At 37.6% G+C, this 15,935-nt stretch overlaps 1 protein-coding gene across 5 annotated transcripts in view; it reads left to right on the plus strand.

The window, feature by feature from the left end:
• The window catches only part of HDAC9 (histone deacetylase 9), a 733,933-nt gene that overhangs the window by 309,740 nt on the left and 408,258 nt on the right, over positions 1 to 15,935 (plus strand). The window lies entirely within an intron of this gene.

Raw genomic sequence — 15,935 nt, forward strand, 5'->3', positions numbered from 1 at the left:
TTCTGACACCAAAATGTGTGGATATTAACCTATAACTGTAGATTTCACCATGATGGAAAAGTGATAAAACCAATTGATATAAAGATGTTGAGAACAAAGTTAATGATTTGTGTTTTGATTATACCGATGAAAGATAGGAATACGATGTACAAAGGAAAGGTAACAATAAACTGACTGAAATTTCAGAATTGGAGTTTAGTCTCACAGAAAACTTAGTAAGTTTCAGGCATTTTGAGCCATTTAGGAGAGAATGTGTGTGTGGGGGGGGGGGTTTGTGTGTGTATGTGTGTGTGTAAGAGAGAGACAAAGCAGGGGTAAGGGGAAGAGAGGATATGCATATGAATATTTAGAGAATGAGAGAAATAGTAACTGGTTTAATGGGAATTAAAGAGGGCATGTGATATGATGAGCAGCAGTAGGTGTTATATGCAACTAATGAATCATTGATCATTATATAAAAAACTAGTGATGTACTATACCTTGGCTAATTGAATTTAAATTAAAAAAAGAAAGAAAGCTCAGGGAGGACGGAGGGCAGGAAAGGTGTAAAGAGGTGGAGAACTCAAGGATGAAGAGCTCTGTGCTGCAGAAGGCAAGAAGAGAAATCAAAGTTTGGCTATTTCAAGGATAGGTATTGAAAACATCCTAATACCTTTTGCTTGTTTTTAAGTAAACGGTAAAATCCAGAGGTGGTAACTGAGTAAACCCTAGGGATGGATGACATGAGAACACAGGAAATGGATGACATGAGAACACAGGAAAATACTCTTTCAGTAAAGGGATGGAGATACTGGCAAATGAGAAGAAGCCATGACTGGAAGAAATAAAAATTCACTGTAGTTGTTCTCGTTTTTCCCTCGCCCTTTTTGTCGTCAAAATTTGAGTCTGTTCCATCATTACCTGTACAGTTGAGTTTGGAATAGGACATCAGTGACTTACAAATCCCTAAATTAGTGGATTCTTCTTAGGGTTTTGTTTTTTTTTTTTTTTTCTTTTATGGCTTTTGACCCCATTGACCAATGCTTACCTTTTCTCCTTTAAAGTTAAATTCTATATGCTGCTCTTCCATTCCTCTGCTTCTCTCTGTTTCCATTCCTACACCTTTTATGCCTGCCACCCACGAAACAGGATTTCCCAAGTTCACCTGTCTCCTCTCTGTGTCGTGTTCCATAGTTTTAATTTTCCCATGTTTTAAATATCATCACTCCATTAAAGACTTTCGTTCTTATTCATTCTAACTAGTTCTTACTTGTTCTAATTGGTAGGTACATCTGATAGTGGCATTTAACTCAGCTTCCTCATTCATACAATGATTAAACTGATGCTGGACCATCTTCATTTTTTCCTTTAAGTCTTTCCATTTGTGGTAGAAATCTCCATTTCTAATTCTCAACCTTTCCATAGACTCCAGGCTGACATTCCCACGGTGTCCTGGCCTTATTGTCACTTCTGGGTTTACAAGTTGACCCTCCCATCTTCTACCTCAAGCCATGTCCTGAGTTCCTGGATTCTGCTAAAACCGCTGCAGATTTGACCATAAGATTTCCCTTGGCTTCATCGTCTTTTCTCCCCTCTTGTCCAGTACATCACTAAGTGAAGACCTTTGCCCTACCTGCTCTTTCTTTTTTTTTAAAGCGGGAATCATCTTTTTAGATAAATAATTTCTCCTTCCCTAATACCTACTGAACAACTTTGCCCAGAACAAGTGCTCAGGTAATAATTGTTAAAGGGAGTGTCTCATCCTTCTCTTCTTGTCTGACTATTATTAGTTCTCCTGCAGAAATGTCGAATCATAATTAAAATCAATTAAATGAGAATCAGCAACATTCTCTTTTTTTCCCCCTACTCTTAGCTGAAGTACAACATTTAAACCACCTGAAATAGAATAAACTGGTAAGAAAAACAATGCTGTTCTTTGAGCCCTGATAGAATACAAATTCAGTGAAAATCTGTTCAAACCACAACTCTAATTAAAGGTTTTAGCTGCCAAATAATATGTTCTGGTTAAAGCCAAGTTAGTATTATGGAGTGTTTCAGGAATAACAGCACGGGCTTTCTACTTTGCTGTTGATTTTCTCATGGGAAACTCATGTAAAGGAGAGTGATACCTCCCTGTTGACTTTAACTTTTAGAAATGCAAAGCATGCTGAAATTGTACATAATTCTCTTCTAAAGAAAAGGAAATAGCATTTCAGTGGTTTTCCTCAGTGTCTTATTGAGTTATGGTGGGGCACAATTATGTCTGTTAAATTGATTTACCAGATGGAACGTTACATTTTATATTCAGCTGATTAAGTTGTAGGAGACTGGAATTGTATCTCATACCATGAAGATCATATATAAAGGCAAAAATATTTTAATTAACTACATTTGAAACTGGCTAATTAGAGGTTTAAACTGTTTTCATTCCTTTAACTTGTACTGTACTAAAAAAGGGAAATTGTTCTTAGGAATGGGCCTTATCCTACAGTTGTTATTGGGCTTAATAATTTAATATCTCAAATGGAATCTATAAAGAAAAAGTAAAATGTTCCCACTCGAGTGAGTTTTAGAAATTGCTTGCTTATCATGGCTATTTAATAGGTACAAAATACTCTTAGCATTTTAGGGTTAAAAGAAATCCTTAACTTACACCCTCATGGATCTTTAACAGAAAATATTTAAAGAAAAATGCTCTATTTTTGCCTTTTTTTCTCCCTCGGATCTTTTCACAAGTAAGAAAATACATTAATAAAGTCTTTACCTTTTATAGAAAATTCAATCTGATAAAATAGTAAGTACTAGGGACGCCTGGGTGGCTCAGTCAGGTAAGCGTCATGACTTCGGCTCAGTCATGATCCCAGGGTCCTGGGACCCTGTCCCACATCAGGCTCCCTGCTCAGCGGAGAGTCTGCTTCTTTTCCTCTCTGCCTGCCGCTCCCCCTGCTTTGTGCTCTCTGACAAATGAATAAATAAAATCTTTAAAAAAAACAGTAAATACTAATTTTAAGTAAATGATTATCCTGGTAGTTTGCTAAGTGATGGACATCTATCATTAAAAATTTTCTTTTCATATCTGACTTCCCTACCTAAAAATAATGCCATAAAAATATAGCACAGTAAACCCCGATCTAGTCAGGACCAGTACTTGAGAATATTCAGACTTCCAAAATGGTGCCAACATTAGAATTCATTAGACTGCTGTATTGGCTTCCTATGGCTCCTATAATAAGTTACCATAAACTTAGTTGCTTAAAACACACATATTTATGATCTTACTGTACTGGAGGTCAGAAGTCCAAAATGGATCTCTCTGGGTGTCAGCAGGGCTGTGTTCCTACCTGGAGGCTCTAGGGACAGTTCCATGTCTGTGCTGATTGCAGCTGCTGGGGGCTGCCTGCATTCTCTAGCTTGTGGCCCACTTCCAGCTTCAAAGCCAACAGTGACGAGTTGAGTCTTGAACTGCATTGCTCTGGTGCTCACTCCTCTCTCTCTCTCTCTCTCTCTTTTTGTCTTATTTCATTTTTCTTTTTGGTATTTCAAAAGACACTTGTGATTATCCTGGGCCCACCTGGACAATCCAAAATAATCTCCTTCTCTTTAAATGAGCTGATTAGCAACCTTAAGTCCATCTGCAACCTTAATTCTTTCCTTTACCATGTAAAGTAACAGTCACACATTCTGGAAAATAGGACCTAGATACCTTGGCTGAGGAGGTATTTTTCTGCCTACCACAACTTAGAGATTTTATTAGGATGATGTTTGCTACAGAATCCTTTGACTTAATACTTCTTCACTATTTTACTTGAAGTTTGAGGTCTGTTTATTCAGCCAGATAGTCATCCAGAGAAAGTTGGCTAATAGAAGGTGTTTAACTGAAGGTTTGTCTAGAGAAGGGTTCTTGGGTGACCTTGATATATCCAGAGGCAAAATACTGCCTTTTACATCAGTCTGAAATGGATAATAGTGTTTTCTTATAAATAGGGATTGCAGAGAAAATCTATAATAAAGATAATAAAGCTCTGAATTCCATTGAGGCAGAAGTGAATCACCAAGAACATTCCCAGACCACAAAGTTCACAAAATCAAAATTTGCAAAGGGAAGTAATTAATAACGAGACCTGCCCAAATGACTTGGAAGGTTTTGAAACAGGAAAAGAACAGGAAGCAAGGTAACGTTTGAGCTGCATGAAGGACAAACTCCTGTTGATCAGACGTCGGTGCTGATCAATGGTGCTGTTGATCGATGGAACTGGCTGGGTTTCAGGGTTATTTTGTTTGTTTTTGTTTTTGTTTTAGAGAGAGGGAGGGAGGGAGAGAGAGCAAGCATAAGCAGGGGGAGTGGCAGGCAGGGGAGAAGCAGGCTCCCCGCTGAGCAAGGAGCCAGACAGATGTGGGGCTCGATCCCAGGATCCTGGGATGACCCGAGTCAAAGGCAGCTGCCCGACCAACTGAGCCACCCAGGCGCCCCTGGGGTTTTGAAGAGCCAAATATACTAGTGATTACACCTGAAGACTTGAAATTATATTGAAGCAGATAACAGTTCCAAATAATAGTAATTAAACACTAAAAAAATATATATGAGAATGACAAGATTGACCAGAAAACCACTTACACTAAACTGAACAATGTGATTGTCTGAGGAGACTAATGGGACTACCTTCCTTGTAGTGATCTAATCCAGGAAGCCAGAGACCCACTGGGCAACTGGTTCTCCTTTATTTCATCAGGGGTCCTTCCGCCATCACTGGCTCTTCAACCTCTGCTCTCTCTCTCCATGCCTTCTGTTGCAGTTCAGTGCCCATTCCAGTTATTGACCCTTCTCTGACTCCAACATACTCTTGTCCAGTCAAGCCTCTGTCTTTTAAATTTTAGATCTAGTCTTCCTACCCTCCTACTTAAGAATCACATAGTATCGCTTCTGTCACCTTCACGCTGCAGTCCTTCCGTGGCACTCGCGAGCTTCCTCCTCCTCCCCCTCCCCTCTGCCCTCACCTCCTCTCTTACTTGTCTCCCCTCCGCCTTCTACCTCCTGCCCCAGCAGGACCAAACAAGTTGCAATCCTATGAAAAAGTCTTTCTGCTTCACACTTACACAAGCCATTCATACCTGGTTTTCCAAATGGTCCTTGCTTTTCCTGAAGCGTATGCCTGAATAGCTCATAGTTTTCTGGAAACGCTCAGCTGATACGTACTTCCCCTCTGTGATGCTCCTCTTGGTGCCTTTCCGTCACCCACCAGGCTACCCTACACACTTAACTACATCCCTTATTCCAAATATGTATATGCCCAAACACACCTGGACATATCTTTGTGTCTCTATTAAACTTAAAATTCTCTACTTAGCTGAGAAATCTTTCAGGATAATATCTATGGCTTGTTTATTATTCTATCCCAAGCATCTTCAGAGAGCTCATAATAGGCACTGAATAAATTTATCTTATATGAATAAATAAGTGTATAGAGTAAAATAGGAGCTAGTATACATTTCCTTAGGTATTCAAAAATATAGGAAAATTCTTTATGAAAAAAAATTTTTTTAGATTTTTTTATTTATTCATTTGACAGAGAGATACAGCGAGAGAGGGAACACAAGCAGGAGGAGGGGCAGAGGGGGAAGCAGGCTTCCCGCTGAGCAGGAAGCTGGATGTGGGGCTCGATTCCAGGACCCTGGGGTCATGACCTGAGCCGAAGGCAGACATTTAATGACAGAGCCACCCAGGCGCCCCCTTTATGAAAAAATTTTTAAGAATTTAATTCACAGTAATATTTTTTAGGAAAGAGACTGACTGCTTTTGGATGGCTATAAACTGGGTATGTCAGAAGGAAATGAAACGAAGTAACAAGCTAGACAATGATTTTATAGTTTTATGAGAATAAACAATATTTTCAGATAAACATCAACAAAAAATTTAAAGCCATATATTCAAAGAAAATAAGGTTTACGGCATCTAAGATTAGACAGTGATTTTACTATATTTACCATATATCATTCTCTTAAGTACTTCTGAACTCTCTAAAGTCAAGGGAATGAATATTATAGCCCACATTTGCAGGCAAGAAAATTGAAGCATAAAGACATTGAGTAATACTTGATCCAAATCCAATACCAGACTCTTATGAATGTGACCAAGTAAGGTGCATGCTGAGAGCACAAATAAGTCCAAAAAAGGTTAGATTTATGGTGATACTCAAGGAGTTGTTAGGTGATATGTATTAATTTCTGGACCATATAGTCTTGACTATGAGGTTGTTTTCTGGGAGAAGTTGTGTCCCTGTCAAATACTGGGCTGCCCCAGTGCAGATCTCACCCTCCAAGATGATCCTTACTCTGTAACGAAATCAGTTCACATCTATGTTTACCCATGAAGCTCTTATGAAGTGTTTGGGTAGAAAGTGTACATGAAACTACTCTTCATGACACTTCTCTTTGAGAGAATATATGAAAGATACATCTAATAAAGGAAGTAAATAAAACTGTAAAGTACATGGTATAATTTTTTCATGTATAGACAGAATTAGTTCATAACTGAAAGAATATTAACAGAATTGAATGATTTATTCTGAATTTTTATTTATAAGAGTAGAATTTTAAAACTAAAGAAGCCTTTAAATAAAAAAGAGATAAATATATCTGTAAATTCAGATTCCCCCCAAAGTGTAGAATATTGTTTAAGTTGTGAAATACTAGTTCAGAATTAAGACTTTGTTATAAACTTTGTTAGAAACTGGATTGAAGAAGACTGAATATGCTCCTAATCTAGCTTGTTTTATTGAAATAATAACTCAGCATTTTGCTGTATTTTCAAAATACAGGTTTTCAAAATTTGTCTTTACTTGGGTAAATATTTTATACTTGAAAAATTAAAGCATATAAAAGAAAGTATCCTAGATACATATGTCTAGATATATATGAAGGTATTCTAGGCTGTAGGGGATATGATTTCCTTGAATCCAAAACATGTTATTTTTGGTGCCTGCCAGAAAAATGAAATTCCTTTTGCATTCCACATCTGATCTATAAGACCTCTTGCCGTACCATTCAATGTCAAGAGATTCTTAGAAATTAGAAAAGTTGAAGTTCAGCTAGTTCTCTTCTCAACAACTATTTGAAACCCAGCCTTTAATTAAGTTTCCTTTCATGCTTGGATATATGCAAGCATGCATTTATGCACTCAGCAACTGTTTATTGAGACTCACCATGAGTCTATGTAGTTGCTAAGTACTGAGAATAGACACAAAATTATTACATTTACTTTTCTGAGCGCTATGTGTGGTAGAGTAATTTCAGTGAAACAGGGAGGGCTAGAGCCATATTGCAGTGGTTTGAGGTTAGGAAGTGGTGGTGGCAAGTGTAAGGCTACTCAAAACAAAACAAAAAACCAACCTTGACTGTGAATTAAAGTATAAATACAGATAGTAGCTAATAACATTTATATCTCAGGAGGGCTTATTTTTATTTGGGAAAGATGTGAGCATGGTTACGTGCTAAGAAGAGAGAGACCCAGAGAGGGAGTTTGAAGATACAGATAGAATAGCCTCTCTTACTATTGCATAATTCGGCTAAATTTTGCTTGACATTTCTTTGAAGCCTTATCTTCCACTTAGTATCCCTTCCCCACCTTGTTAGCATATTTAATCTTTATTCCTTGAATTTGCCTGTACCTTTCCCTGGACGAGGTTCCCTCCTACCTCTGCCTGTCAGAATCTCATTTAGTCCCCAGGATGCCCCCTTCCCTGCCTTTCAGCCACACGCTGCTTATACTTACCATATTGCATTGATCACAGTCTTTCACTCATTTTTGCAAGACCGTGAATACCTGGGAGACAAAGGCTCTCTATTTTATATCAGTGAGGCAGTTGCCGCAGCACTTAACACCCCCTTTTTCACATTCACTGATTCATTCATTCAATAACTAATGGGTTTATTCTATGTAGTAGGTGTAGCAGAAGTGCTAAATAAGCAATGAAATATAACTAGACCCATTCCCAGCCCTCATGGAACTTGCTGCCTAGGGTCTCAACATTGTTCAATAGCTCTTAATTAAGTGACATTAAACAATAGAACCAACTAAATAGGAAGATTTCATTTTAAGTATAAAAAGTGATGAAATATTTTATAACTTATTGTAATTTGTTTCTTTACAGAATTGTATTGTTTGATTAAAGTATCTGTTAAAAATGGGAATTTGTACTTTAAATGTCCTAAAAATTCAAAGAAATTATTTCCTCCTCTGTCCTAGTATTTAAAAAAAAAAAATCTAGCATTGAGTAACAATCTGTATATCCATTTATTCATTCAGTAAATTTCTACCAAGTGCTGACTAAGCCAGCTGAGCACCAGGAGAATGGGAGAAACACTGGTGTGAAAAAGGGTACAGGATTCAGCATAGAGTACTGCTCTTAGAGAGAGGAAACTGAGTGTCCTGTCATGGGCCTTTGAGCTTTAGAAGTGCCCGCTCTGGCTCACAGGTGAAGCATCCCTGAATACTGAGGGAAAATGCCCACCCAGAGCTAAGAACCCTGCCATTCTAGACCACATTCCTGTTTGCCCAGGACCTCTATAGATTGTTTTCCCATGCTGCTCTGAGCTGCTTCCTAGGACTTGGCAATACTGTTTGCCCTGTATGTCCATTAGCATTTTTCTAATCATAACAAGGTTGTTCTTGTTTTCAACTGTGAGGAACCTAAGAATCAAATTTCCATGTCAAATGATGGAAGGAAATACTCACAAATGCTCATACAGATTCACAATGATGTGTGCCACTGTGCTGTCTTTCAAAGCAGTGCTGTAGATCACCTAAACATCCAGTTATCATATGTTTAAATAAAATATTGCATACTCACATGTAAATGTGACTAAATAGTATATGGTACAGCCATATAATGTATTTTTAAAAGAATGTGTAACTGCTTGGGAAAAGATCCAAAATAGATTTTTAAGTGAAAACAGAAGAAATGGAATCATTTAATTTTAAATTTTTTTTTTTTAAGATTTTATTTATTTGAGAAAGAGAGCATGAGCAGAGGGGAGGGGAGGAGCAGAGGGAGAAGGAGAAGCAGACTCCCTGCTGAGCAGGGAGGGAGCCCTGACGCAGGGCTCAATCCCAGGATCCTGAGATCATGACCTGAGCTGAAGGCAGACACAGCAAACTGAGCTAACCAGGTGCCCCAATGGAATCATTTTAAAGAATATATAATTGCCCGTGAAAAGACTCATAATACATTATTAAGTGAACAAACAGTATACGATCATAAATATAATTTGATTCTCATTTTCAAACACTTTTATGTACAAAACACAAAAGAAACTTGTTAGCAGGCTAAACTCAATTGGGCCCATTTCTAAAAATATTGAACACGTATGACCTACATAATCAGAAGACAGCAATAAATGTTATTATAAAAGAAACACTTGAGAAGACCACACTGGAAATTGAGTAATGTGAGTAACATTTACCAATATGCTTTTTGAAAAAGAATAATCCTTTTTTAATAAATAGATATATTTGGTATATTCTCAATAAGGAGATGGATAGATGTCTACAAAAGTATTTCTGAATCAAAAAGAAAAGTATTATAATTTATCCAGGAAATTTCGTTCATAAATTACCATAAATGTGACTAGGTATTAGAAGCTAAAATTACCAAAGAAATGATTTTTTTTAAACTTGTAATATGAATTACATATTGTTAAATGGTTATAATTAGAAAGAGTTAGATTAGAAATTTTTCTCCCTGATACCAAAATGTACAAAATATGACTCATAACATTAAAGATCCATATTACCTGAGCGAAAAAAAGCATAAGTTGTGTTAGATTTGTAGTATTATTCTGAATGTTAACTTTGAAAATACATAGCCTTTGTCTAATTATGAAAAGTTTTAATTAGAGTAACCTGTATCTTTAGATCAACTAGATTAGAAAATTTTCTTTGTCTCCAAAGTGTCTTTTCATAATTGTTAACGATTACTTAATTGAACAGTTCACACATGGCATGGGTTCCTAACAGAGTTGGCCTGAAAGGGAGAAGTGACTCAGGCAGGAAACCTCATCTTCCTAAAGGACATTCAAAAGAGAGTGAATTGATGACACATTTTATATGCCTGGTTCTAAGTGACAGAGTGTTGGAATATGGCAGCTCCTAAGGTGGCCCTGTGGGTGGGCAAGAGCAGGAGAAATTCAGGAGAGAGGCAGGGTGGACGAATCCACAGATATCTGGTATAGCAGGGAAGAATGACAATACCAGAGAAGGAATCTGAAGTTGGCAGCAGAGCCCTCAGCTTCCCCTGTGATTATAGTGCTAAATGTGCACTACAGGTAAAATTGTTGCATATCTCAAATATTCATTACTATAAAGATACATTTATTAATCTAGTACTAAATTTTGATGGATAATTATCTAAATTAAGGGTATTATTGACCATTACTCAGCGGAAGTGTCTTCCTTTTGTCCTTATGATCATTTCCAATGAGAATGAAGAACTTCTATATACCATGATACGTGGTATTGAATTTTTGTCTAAATTATTGGTGTAACGAATATTCGTAATTTAGGATTAAAAGTGAACAGAGACAAAATGCACACAGTAGGCAGTCATTTGTAGTAGAAGGTAATGTATTTAAGACAGAAAACTAAATAGAATAAGTAATTATAAACAGGGAAGTTAAAAAAAAAAACTAAGGAAAATACTTGGAGTCAATTACCAACAAAAGAGGGTTTTTTTTTTTTTAAGGTTTTATTTATTTATTTGAGAGACAGCATGAGCCAGAGAGAGCAAGAGAGCACAAGCAGGCGGAGCAGAGGGAAAGGGAGAAACAGGCTCCCTGCTGAGCAAGGAGCCCCATGCGGGTCTCAATGTGGGGCTTTATCCCAGGACCCCGGGAACATGACCTGAGCTGAAGGCAGCTGCTTAACCGGCTGAGCCACTCAGGTGCCCTGAAGAAAGAGAGGGTCTTAAATACACTGAGTAAAAGATCAGAAAAGGGTTATTGCCATTTTTGTTGTTTTTATAGGTAACATTGCATTAGGCAAAGGCAGTGAACCCGTTGTAGCTCTCTGTCCTTCTACTTTTTTAATTCATTTTGTTTTAATATAAGTTCCTTAGTCTTATGTATAGACTACATTAAACATTCATTTATTCAACATCTATCTATTGGACGATTTTTTTTGTGACAGCCAGCCAGTTGAGCTAAGTACTTTATGCCACCCCTTTAATTTCCCACCACGATGTCTGTATGGTAAGCATCATTACTGCTCTGTAACACATGATGAAATGATTCGCGGAGATCAAAACACCCAGGGTTGCAATTAGTTCATGAAAAGTTAGCATTGAAATCTGACTCTGGTCTTTTTGGTGTCAGAGACCTGTTTGCTTCAGCAAAAAATACTTTCCATGTCTGTATGTATGTATACATGTGCAAAAATGACACCCCCACACTCACAGCAATCTCTCGGTGCAATGACAAGTCTGGGCCTTGTCACTTACTGTTGGAATCCTAACTGTTTAAGCTGGGCCCCTATTTCTTTCCTGTTGGTTGTGCTCCTACTCTGCCATGCCTGAGTTCACGCTGCACCATGGACATCAGTAGAAGAAAGAGTTGAAATACATTTAGCTCGTGAGGCATCTTGCACATGTTTTCTGTTTCCTTTTAATTTCTTTGAAGTGAAAAGAGCAAAAACTTTCAGGTCTGTCCTCTTTATTTTAATATTGATTGTTTTCATTTAAATGATGATAATCAATTTTTCATGCAAGGTTTTCATTCAGCAGACAAATGCATTCAGATGGGCACACACACTAAAAAGCTTGCCTTCTGTTTCTGTGATTAATTGAGATGTAGAGAGTGATGGGTGTGGAGTAAAAATAGAAAGGCAATTAGTGCAACTAGGCATGAAATACATTGAGATACAAGCAGAATGTCTCCCCAGTTAGTGATCTCTTTCTGGGCTCTTGAGGATTAGCATCCCATTAGTAAGTCACTGGAATGGAAATCTTCAGCCTTTGGGGAGACCAGAGCATTAAAAATGGAATTAACTCTAACTGCAAACTGAGTCAGCACAATAGGTCATTAATTCTACTCCTTGGGTATATATCATGCTGAGCTTTGGTGTGTGGGCTTCTGAAATATTAGAAGTGAGTTTATAAAGCATTGCAAGGACTAAATGATAGTTATCTATCATTCCATCCTTCACCCTCACTGCTGAGATACTAATGTCTCTGGTGGTTCAAAACCAGTGTCGAAATACAGACAAAAGTTTTTACTAGAACCAGTGGATATGGACCTTTACTTAGAAAAGCTGTGTATTGTATATTTTGAAAAAATAAATTTCTGTTGCACTTACAGAATATTAATGATTCCTAGTTTTTAGAAAGCTGTGTCCTCAACTAATAAAGATAAAAATATCACAATGCCTCAAATAGTATCCTTCTGAAAATTGAGAATTACATCTTTCTGCATGAAGTTGACTTGTTTTGCTTTCTTTAGAAATACCAGTGGTATTATATTTTCAAATAGGAGCACCTGGGTCTTAGTCGGTTGAGTGGTCTGACTCTTGATTTCTGCTCAGGTCATGGTCTTGGGGTCTTGGGATTGAGTCCTGTGTCTGGGCTCTGAGCTTGGCAGGGAGTCTACTTGAGGATTCTGTCTCCTTTTCCTTCCATTTGTTTCACCCCACTCATGCGCTCTCTCCCTCTTAAATAAATAAATCTTTAAAAATTGCTTACAAATAAATTTCTAAGTATAAAATATATTGAAATATTGAATATTTTCAGGCAACTTATAGTACTCCCTGATTTCTGATAATCTTCTGTTTCTTTTCTTAATCTTCTACATCCTAAGAATTGCTAACAGATAATATTATGTCCTTTGATCATCCCTGTGTAGCACAGTCATTAACAACTGCCATTTACTGATTGCTTACCCCAGGGTTTCTCACACCTGGCAATACTGACATTTGAGTCCAGATAATTCTTTGTTGTAGGGCTGTCCTGTGCATTATAGCATGTTTAGCAGCATCCCTGGCTTCTACCCACTAGATTCCAATAGGTTTACCCCACACTGACCATCAGAAATGTCTCCAGACACTGCTAGTTGTCCCATGGTGTCAAAATCTTCCCTGACTGGGAACCACTGGTTTATCCTCTATTAGACATTATTTCACTTGATTCTACAATAACTTCGCAAAAAGTGGGACTTTGTGAATCGGAGCCTTGGTAGGAAATATGACCTACACGATATTGGTCATAGACTTTTTAGAAAGGACTACTTAACAACTGCTTAGAGATGTTGAGGCATCCAGAAAATAGCAATAGTAAGAAGACATTCTCACCCTGAGGGCTGAAAAAGTAAGGAGAAGAAATAATGTTCTGGTGTGTTGGGAAAGCTGGAACCATGGAGAAACCTCTAGAGGGAAATGAAACCAGGAAGAGACAAAGCAATACTATAGCAGAGAGCGAAAGGTACCCTGGCTCCTCCTTCCTCCTTAATCCTTTGTCACTAAAAAGTCCTACCAGTAGGTGAGCCCAAATGAAATCCAACCAGCAAAGGACTGAAGTGATGCAACTCCGGGAGTTAGCCCTATGGGCTCAGACACAGAAGGCAAATGGAATCCATTGGGACAAATGGAGGAAAAAAGAAAAGAAAACAAGAAAAGAAAAAACTGTCCCCAATTTAACATGAAAAACTGAGATTTAAAGAAACAAAGTAATTCACCCAAAGCCAATGTCCTCCATGCACCACTAGTAATCTATAGCTGATGTGCGTAAATGAACAGACATTCAGTGAAACTATGAATTATTCAATGTTATTGACTTTAGTAGCTGATAGATACAAGACCAGAACCCAATTCTCATTCCTAGTCTGTTCACTTTTTTTGTGTTGACCTTTGAAAGAAATTTAAGAACTCTGTATCCAGCCCATTCTCCAGCAGACGAACATAAGAATGAAAGCTATGTGCTGCCCTGAAAAGTCATTTTTTCCTAAAAAGCTTATGGAATTCTAGGTTTCATGTAGAATGTTTAAATGGCATATGCTGTTTTTCCAAGCTTTTGGCACATTTTTGTCTTGATTGTTGAAACTCGGCCCCAGCTGGTGCAACGTGTGAGGAGAGGGAGGAGCACTGGACTGAGAACCAGGGGATTCGGGGCCCAATCCTGGCTCTGTCACTCCTAGCTGTGCAGCCCTTAGCAGGAATAGCAATAATTAAAATTCCAGAAACCGTTTCTTCCCTTTTGCATTCACCCAGATCTTCACAGTTGTTTTCAGGTATCTAATTTGGTGGCCATAACTCAAAGAAGGTGTTAGATTTTCATGTTTCACAAGTGAAGAGTCAGGCTTAGAAAACACTAGAGTCTCACTGAGTATCCCATAGTTGGGAAGTAGACTCAACTTCACCTTTTCCCACAGAAAACATAGTGCACTTTCTACCCCATCTTTTAAAGCGATTAATCAATTGATTTACTTCCTCTGGGCAGCTGGTCATTAGCATCTAATACTTTAAATTTCATCATAAAGCCACGTCTAGATCAAAGTCTAAGAATCTGTGATTTTTGTCTTTGGGTTATAAGCAGGGCTATGGTGGAAACCAATATTGTTAGCACATAGGGATTCCTCATTTCTTCCTTTCTAGGTTTCAGACTAGTATATTTACTAACTGACAGCTTTTTAGAGACAAAGACTGGGGTTTTTAAAGGAATTTTAAAATAAATATATACAGGGAAACAAATCTAAATGAATTAATACAGTTCCATTTTCTGACTTTAATCCTGGGTGAATCAGATGCTAGTCATACAGATTCGGACTTCTCCACTAAGATAAAGTGGGTTGACACTCCTAGAAGGTCCGGAAGTTCCTCAGTCCTTTGCCCAAACTATTCACCTTCTTTGCCTCAAGTTGGGGGGCCCAGAAAGTGATACATTTCAGGGCTCCGGACATTCAGCTTCTTGTTCTTAGTCTTGCTCTCTGCCCACTCCCTTTTCCACTTTGCAGGATTTTCAAGCTGCCCTTTTTCACCTTTTCACTGTTTTCAGCCATTAAATCAGGTGTACAACACCAAAAAATTGACTTGTTTTATTTTTCGTAATTGAATATGCCTTTCAAGTTCCTGTTTCACCTAGCTTATTCCAAGTAAGCCTAGAATGTAGGGGTTCTCGGTCCAAGGTGTAAAGCTGCAGAGAAGGGAAACAGAAAAGAACAAAGACAAAACTAAACTATAGATATTTGAAGTCTAACCATAAAAACAGACAAGAAGAGAAAGAAAAGATTGTAAGTTCTACTTTGATACCCTTTGCAGTCAGGCAAAAATATAAAATTCCTTCAAACAAAACATTTTCACTGATCAAAAATTCTAGCTGCATGATAACATTTTATCTGATATACATGGTTAGGAATTCTTTGGGAAATGGTTTATAATTGTTATGGTGTTCATACACGAGGAAAGGTGGAGGAGCAATATTTTCAGTATTTAGAAGAATAGACGAGCTAGATTATCTAGGTACAGATCATGGTGTCATCCCTTTTTACCTATGAGACCTTGGGCAAGTTACTTATCCTCTCTGTGTGTTGGTTTCTTCATTAATATAATCAAGTATAAAGAGAATCTGTCCCAGATGGATTTTTTTTTTTTATGGTTAAACAAGTTAATATTGACAAAGCATTTAGAACAGTTGTGAACATAGAAAATCACTCTACAGATGCTAGTTGTCATTGGAAACCCACTTTCCATCATCCCTGCCACCACCACCATCATCATCATCACTGATTTGTATTACATAGGGACTCAATCTAATGTTCCCATTCTTTCAGAGTATAGTGGCATAGACACCTAATCCATAGTAACTAAATTACAGAGCATCACCATTTAGAAGAGTTTAACCAAAGAAATGGTAACGTATGTAGGAATAATGTGCATTTGTACTTTGGAACGTATAAACTTACTCAACTTTCAATTCTAAGAC

The sequence above is a fragment of the Eumetopias jubatus genome, unplaced genomic scaffold, assembly GCF_037043125.1.
Source record: "Eumetopias jubatus isolate StellerSeaLion01/CBP00866 unplaced genomic scaffold, mEumJub1_p1.0 scaffold_14, whole genome shotgun sequence".
NCBI classification, from domain to species: Eukaryota; Metazoa; Chordata; class Mammalia; order Carnivora; family Otariidae; genus Eumetopias; species Eumetopias jubatus.